Below are 7,908 nucleotides of genomic sequence, written 5' to 3' on the forward strand. Positions count from 1 at the left end.
CAGGTTTATTCCCCAGGTTAAGGTTGATTTTTACTTATTTATATTTTTAAACTTCTTTGACTAACAGGTAACTAAAACCATAGCTATGATAATGAAATAACAGGTTGACCACACTGCCTGTATTTTTTTTTTTTATTTTAATTTAATGCATTGTTTTAATTTAACCCTTACACCACCATTTACCAATTGATTTTGAAGATACCATATGAAGAGTAAATGGCAAGTATGTGGTATCTTCCTTTTAAGAGGTGTTGTAATCTCATACACTAGGATAACACCATCAAGCAGTCCCTGAGCTTTGGGTAGCTGCAGACTGGGAGTATTGTGAGGATGTGACTGCAGATTTGCTTGTACTTGTCTTCTTTCCGAGATGCCTAGGAAAAAATGTATGTATGTGTGCTATACTGGGTGCTTTGTGCTTTTATAGTCTGGAACTGTGTTATTCATGGGATGTGGAATATAACGTTGACTTTGTGTTTTGATTCTTCTGTAATTGCAGAGTGAGTAGAAAAGAATTCGGCTCTTGCTCTTCACAGATGGGAAGATATGGTCTTTGATCTTAATGCTAGAACTAGTAATCAAATGTTGGTTTCCTGGCTTTTAATGTGTGAATGAGTTGAAAGAAGCTCTCAAATAGGCTAACAAGCCACGTGTAGTGGGTGAACGATACTTCGTGTAGCTCATTCTTGACACATTTATGATATAAAACAAACGTAGGAAGGTCTTTTGATCCGTGGGTTAAGGCTGCCTGTGTTTACACAGACAAGGCTGGAGTATTTGGGGACTTTGAAAAGTATCCACACGCATGATTGTATGCTTGCCTTTACTCTATTTTTCCTGATCTTTGTGTTTGCTAGCTACAGTGCTTTCTGTGAGAATAATGTTAACTTTGTGTTAAGGTTTCACTTCATGGGAGCTTCATTACTACATCTCCCCTGAGTGGAAATAGAGTGGTGAAGCCTTGTTAGACCTGTAGTATCTATGCTTGAGCTTGGGAAATGACAGTGCCATTCTTATGGCCATGCAGCTACACAAAACCTGCTTATTTCCTTTTCATCAATGAACAGCACTGAGAGCTTAAGGAAGTCAGCAGTTGAATTTTGCTTGGAATTATATGTGAAGGAGGATCCTCCTTCTTGTCGTTTTATTTATCATTAACAGCCATTATAATTTCTTCCCAGTGGCAATTACACTGATATCACCACATCTAAATCAGAAATGACACTGTAGTGGTTACATTATGTTGACTGGGCATCACCTAATTTTTAAGTGGCATTCTTGCCCCATCATTGTGATTATAACCCTTTCGAATAAGTAATATAAGAAAAGATCTACATAATGGGAAAACATACATATTAATATATTCCATGACAAACATGTTAACTTTACATATTAATCTTGGTAAATAGAAGTCATGTTTACATTTTTCCTCTTCAGTACACTGTTCTCTTGACAGCTTGCTTTCCCTCTGGTTTTATTCTTTCCAATCCTGGTGTACATTCCACTGCCTCTGGTCACCCTGTTAGTTGCAGAAGAAGAAGGCAGGTCACATCCATCTGGTTAAAAAGAGAAAAAAAAAAAAAAGGAAAAAAACCCCACAATGTTACTGGATAACATAATATTGCTGCTCTCCTCATTGCATTCAGGTCTGCGTGAAGGGACTTGGATATGTGCAATAAACATATGTGTGTGATAATGAGATTGTTGGTGGAAAGTCATCTTGAAAAGACAAGGAGCAATTAAGCTTGCTTACTTATACAAGTTAGAATGACAAGATGCCACTGCCGGCCCCACTCATCCATATAATAGGGTTCTCCTTCCCTGCTTAGCTGGATTGGGAGAAGCATTTCTTGTCAAACCTCTGCCATGACTCCACCATAAAGCAATCTGCCTTCTTTCCTTTTATACGCAGTCCATTCGCACACTCATGTCGTTGTCCTGATTTCAACTGAGTGCCTGCTAGCAAGCACCTGAATTAGAATCCTTTAAGAATTCAATGCAAAGACTTCATTTAACTGAGTATTTATTTGTATTGGTGTACGCTCTTGTCCAATTTTAATTGAATACTTAAAGATGTCAGCGGGGAGATGTGCAGGGTGCTCACAAACCTTTAATAATGCGATGTGTGGAGTCAACAAATAATGCACCTTCCTTTTGCTATCTTGAAGATTTAGATAGGATATCTTGGATGCTATTGACAAGGAGAGAAGTGTGGAACAATAGGAACATATGATAGTTAGTTTTAGATAACAATAGCTATCCTTATGCATCTTGAATTGAATGATGAAGCCATCAATTAGAGAAATAGCCCTCTGAGTATATATCATTGACAAGATGAATACCAGTACATTGTATTTCTGGATGGAGATCTCTGTGATCTGTAATTCAGAAAGGCAGTGAATAGTATATACAGTCAAACTAATCCGATGATATTGAAAATCAGAAATCTTTTGTCCTCCCCATGTTTCTTTGTTTTTTACCTACTAGGGTCTTTCACATAATGAAAGTATTTGTGCTTTATATTAATTACTTAAACAATGCTTTCTCATTTAGTATCAAGATGACATTCTTCTCCACATTCAGCATATTTAGTTGACACTTTCAGGGCTTAAAAGAGCATGAGGAGCAGTTCTTTCTAGTTGTTTTCTAGTCTCCCAATTAATTCTTACATACAGACATGGGGATCTATTCACAGCCTATGAACTCGGTTAAAGTCCTTCTCCATACCAAAGAGCAGACCTGGCATCCACTCCTTACATGGCATAGCTTCTATCTTCAACCTTAATTCTCCCATGTTCTCTTCGGAATGTCTAATAGTTTCTATGCCCTCTGCCTCTTCCAGCTTTTGTGTTTTGTTTTGGGTTTTGCTGTTGGTTGGGGGCGGGGGTGTGTGTTTTGGTTTGTTTGGGGATTTTTCTGCTTTAATAGTCATTAGTGTTATGTTGATAGCAGAGAAGCAACAGAAAGAAAAGCTAAAGAGATGGGAGTTGCACTATAATAAAAAAAGGAATTCTTAGCACTTGCAGTTTCCAGTTAATTAGTTTCAGTTCTTTTACTTACATTTGAAAGTGAGTGAATATTCCACGGTCAGGGCCAAAATTTATTCTTGGATCTCTACATGAGTAACAAAACGTACTGCGGCAGAGTTACACAGTGGGAATGGCTCTGTAGGAGAATAAGGAAAGAATACGAGGAAAGACTGTAATTGATGCAGTGCTAGACTAACTATAAAATACAATTTAAGGAATGGGAATAAGCATTCATGACCATTGTCTGTAATATTTTTGGTCAAGTTTTTTTAATATGGACTCTTGTGTGTGAAATCAGCATTATGATCTTTTCACGAGAATCTAAATATCTAGGTCCTCTTCATGTTTGTTTGCTTGTATGCAGAAGGTCATTATATTAAAAAATGGACCCTACCAGGAATGCCAGTGATCATTGCAGTGAAGAAGAATTTCTAGAGCCTTAGGGGAAAAAACGGTCACTGCCTTTCCCAGAAATATTTGAAAGGGCTAATGAAGTTTGGTGGATCTCAGTGGTATTGACAATGTATGGCCTGATGAGGGGAAGAAAAAACCCCAGGTCTTTTAAGAAAGCAGCAGGTAAAAGAAATTTCTCCAGCCTTCCCCCTTCTAAATCTAATCAAATGAAACCATCTACAGGCCAATAAGCTTCTTGAGTGCACTCTGCCCTGGAAATAGTGGTTTTTTATCACCCAAAACATAAATAATGCAATAAAAGAAAATGTTTGAGGTCCCTTAATGAGCTATCGTTAAGGCACCCTTCACTCTTACCTCCTTTCATAGCCTGATGCAAAGAGCAGCATCCAGTGGTCGAGAGTCTATTTTGAGTGCTGCTAGGAAAGTACAAATGAGAAAACAGACTTAATTACACTGCTTACTGCATCTAAAGGTCCATGTGGTTTGACCGGCTGTGTTAGGACACCCTGCAATTTGGAGGAATTCTCTGCGTGCTGGCACCATAAATGTACTGCTATCCAAAGGATGGTTAATAATCTAAAGTTGGCTGTTAACGTTGCTGGAGCTGGTGTCTATAATTTCAGCGAGTGACCTGAATGACTCTGCAGTGAAAGACTGAAATGTCACTCTCCTCCTTTACTTTGTTTGCCTTGAGCAAAGACTGCTCCAGATTGTGTACATCCACCGAGGTCCAAATGATGAAAGGGCAGCGTGTAAGCGTAGATTCATGGCTCTGCTAAATCTCCCTGTGCTGGCAGAATAGTAGGGAGCATGGGGAGGAGGGCATGGGAGAAAAATAAGACAGTCTCCTCCAGAGCAGCTTCCACTGTGGCTATCTTTTCCCATCTCTGAGCATGTAGAGGCGAGGCTGGCTATAGGGACCTGGCTCTCCCATGCTCTCTAGCTGCCAGCCACCAGTAAATCAGACCTGATGCCTGTGGCTAAAGGCAAAGCAAATGGTTTCCATTATCCAGGTATTTATTTTGCACCTGCTGCTGTGACATCTGTGTAATAACAGTTACGTACGACAAAAGGTAGGCTGACCTGACTTTATTTCATCTCTTCTTTTCATTATGCTGAGTGAGCGAGCAAGCGGAGGACTCGTATTCTTCTCAGGAGGTGTTACAGACCATCCAGCTGAGACATCTGTGGAGTGGCAAGTGCAAAGAGCTTTACCTTTGCTGTCAGGAATCTTAAACCCTTGTTTCCGTTGTGTCTCATTGGTACAGCTCAGATGCAGTAAAGGAGTAAAATACTATCAGTAAATTTCAGAAAGTTCAGTATTTGCATTTCATTTGGAAACCTGTGACATTTTGGCATATTTTCACTGGAAGGCCAGGGCAATGCTGATTGAAGATCAGTGTCGGCATTAAAATATACAAGGTATGGAGAGCTGGCGTGCTTCAGAGCAAACCCAGCTCGCCAGGCACAGAACCAGGGCAGCCCTGGGGTAGAGGATAAGACTGAGTGTTAGGGTTGGTGTGTGGTTTTTTTTAAATACAGAGTTGAACAAAAAGACTAATTCACTTACAGTGCTCTGAGACTGTATCTTCTTGGAGTGAGACAGGTTCTTCGTGCAAGTATGCTTGTTTTCTTTAAAATTATTCAGACCTTCGTGCATGTTGCCAGATGTACAAGTGTCAGAACTGGGGGCTGTTCAACCTTTCCACTTACTGTGTGATAGATAGGCGTCGTGGTTTAACCCCAGCCAGCAACTAAACCCCACACAGCCGCTCGCTCCTTCCTCCCTGGTGGGATGGTGGAGAGAGTAAAAGTGAGAAAACTCATGGGTCGAGATAAAGACATTTAATAGGGAAAGCAAAAGCCACGTGCACAAGCAAAGCAAAACAAGGAATTCCTTCCCCACTTCCCACGGGCAGGCAGGTGTTCATCCATCTCCAGGACAGCAGGGCTCCATCACGCCTAACGGGGACTTGGGAAGACAAACGCCACCACTCCCAACGTCCCCCCTTCCTTCTTCTCCCAGCTCTATATGCTGAGCGTGATATCATACGGTCTGGGATACCCCTTGGGTCAGTCGGGGTCAGCTGTCCCGGCTGTGTCCCCCCCCAGCTCCTTGTGCCCCCCCAGCCTCCTCGCTGGTGGGGTGGGCTGAGAAGCAGAACAGCCCTTGGCTCTGGGTAAGCCCTGCTCAGCAACAGCGAACGCATCCCTGTGTTATCAGCACTGCTCTCAGCACAAATCCGAAACACAGCCCCATACCAGCCACTAGGAAGAAAATGAACTCTATCCCAGCCAAAACCAGCACAATAGGAAAGCACTGGAAGAGTACCATTCTCTGTGTTCCCTCCAATATAATATGGTTAGCTTTCAAGGACCAAGAAACTTTTTTCCAACATTTGGATAAGCATGGACGTCAGTTGTACTCTGGCAAAATTATGCTGGGAAGTCCCAACAAAATCTAAGCCTGAATGACTGTGTTCATTCCCCTCCAGCCATCATGAAGGCACTATCAACATTTTGTTTACTGAAAGCTTTAAGAGGTACTACTGCCACTTATATATGACAGAAGAAGTCCTGACTATATTTCTGGAAGCAGCAAAATCATTGCCTTCACCTTCCCACCTTGTGTTTGCCTGTAATTAGTTGAAAATGTGACATAATGCCAGGAAAGTGGAAGAAAAGAGTCTAAAAAGCAAGGACACTGGCATTAGTTCTCACTGCAGTTTATTTGTGAAGTACTGCTGTACTGTATCCGATTTACACAGGGCAAAAAAAAAAAAAAGCCTGTCGCTACTTGTTGCACTCATCTGAGGTGAAGCACAAACTTTGGCTTTCCTCCAGTCACCTGAACACATCACCACCACCACCATCCTTTTTTGCCCCTGCTAGATACACCCTTTTTCTCTACAGCATATTTTATCCACAGCCCTCCATTCACCTTATAGGATTCTGGTTCATACCATGTGAACCACTGCTGAACTGTTTTGTACTGCTACAATTTCAGCTTTGTGGAAAAGGAGGAATATTTGGCTCCTTCCTCTTTGCACCACGATGTGTATTTTGTGACTGCTGAAAACGTCAGCTTTTCACAAATGAGAAAGGGAGAAATGCAATAGAAGTAGCCTCATCACGTTAAACTGTAGCATTAACAGATAGAATGAAAGACACTGCAAATGAAATCATACAGGTGGAAAGAGTCCTTGGTGGGTTGGTTTTTTTCTCCACCTCACTAGAAAATATCTTGTATGTTGAAAACAAAAAATATGTCTGTTTCTGTGCTGAAACTGTATGTATTTGCCATAAATCTACTCAAATTTTGTTGCAGAGCCTATCGGCAAAACTCCATGTGCTTTGTTAGGTTTAGGCATGTTACAAGACAAGGATAACCGACCTCCCCCCTGCAAAGGAAGAGAAAAGCCTGAAACACTTCCAGCAGCCTCCCCTTCTGTGATTATTTCACCTTTCCTTTTTTTTTTTTGGGGGGGGGGGGGGAGTAGGGAGGGAGGTGGAGAGAAAGAGGGAGGAGGGAAGGGAAGAAAAATAGCTATCAAATAAGTCAGGATTTTGGAAATGAAGGGGAGAGCTGTTTTTTAAATTAGGATGGACAACAATCTGTCCCTCACGCTTGAATTCATTTAGAGAAGAATAATACCTGAGAACTGGAAGGTTGCCTTTTTAGCAGTTTCTCTTGAGCAAGGCTTGCCCTGCCGCCACCCGTCATCAGAGAGCTCAGAACTTGCAAAGCTGCTGCTGTTGCCACCACAGCTCTTACAACATCGGCGACTGCGAGCGCACTGAATTTCCCAAGACTTTGGGAGTTATCTGGAGGCCCTGGGAAATTTCACTACGATTTGAGGTGAGGCAGGTCTGTGTTAGAACTGTTTTTTTCCAGCAGCATGAACACACACACACAGAAGTAAGAGCCAGGTTCTCCTCAGAGACAGTTTTTTACACTGTTCCAAGAGCGTTATTCTTGCTTCTCATTTACATTCCCAGGGGAGGAAACTGACTCAATATCTCTCTTATTTGTAGGCACTTGTGATAGCAGATTGAGGTTTCCCAGCTCAGTAAGAAGTCAAATGGTCCAATAACTGACTCTGCATCTTGATTACTGAGAATACAGGAAAAATAACGTACTTTACCCACTTCCTTCTGGCTACTCTTGCCACACCCTATGCAGGGAGGAAAGGTGCATTACGCTGCTTGTACGCAGGGGTTGTTTCGAAAGTAACGCGACCCGAGGAGAACCCCTCGTTAGGGCTTCAATGAGGGATCACACATGGGTGTCAAGGGGCAAATAAGCCAGACGTTTTCAGCGTTATCCTTGTTTAACGTTATGAAATGGCTTTCAAAACTCGGGATGCAAATAAAACTTTCCGACAGGCTGCCAGAAACAGTCATGCCAATAATGTCACGCCAACGTGAATGAAGTCGGAGCGTTTTTCTTCGTAGCGATCAGACA

General features: G+C 41.8%; 1 long non-coding RNA gene across 2 annotated transcripts; it reads right to left on the reverse strand.

Annotated features, from left to right (window-relative positions):
• Positions 1–241: 241 nt before the first annotated feature.
• Positions 242–4,626, reverse strand: LOC126051214 (uncharacterized). Of its 2 annotated transcripts, none has more exons than XR_007509745.1 (4): positions 4,527–4,626; positions 3,798–3,856; positions 3,061–3,165; positions 242–1,556 (listed from the first exon to the last, which is right to left on the reverse strand). It is a non-coding gene; the product is annotated as an uncharacterized LOC126051214 (long non-coding RNA). The 2 variants fall into 2 exon arrangements; XR_007509744.1 differs by having other exon boundaries at positions 3,798–3,859.
• Between the last annotated feature and the right edge of the window lie 3,282 nt (positions 4,627–7,908).

Source organism: Accipiter gentilis, chromosome 27 (assembly GCF_929443795.1).
Source record: "Accipiter gentilis chromosome 27, bAccGen1.1, whole genome shotgun sequence".
NCBI lineage: Eukaryota > Metazoa > Chordata > Aves > Accipitriformes > Accipitridae > Astur > Astur gentilis.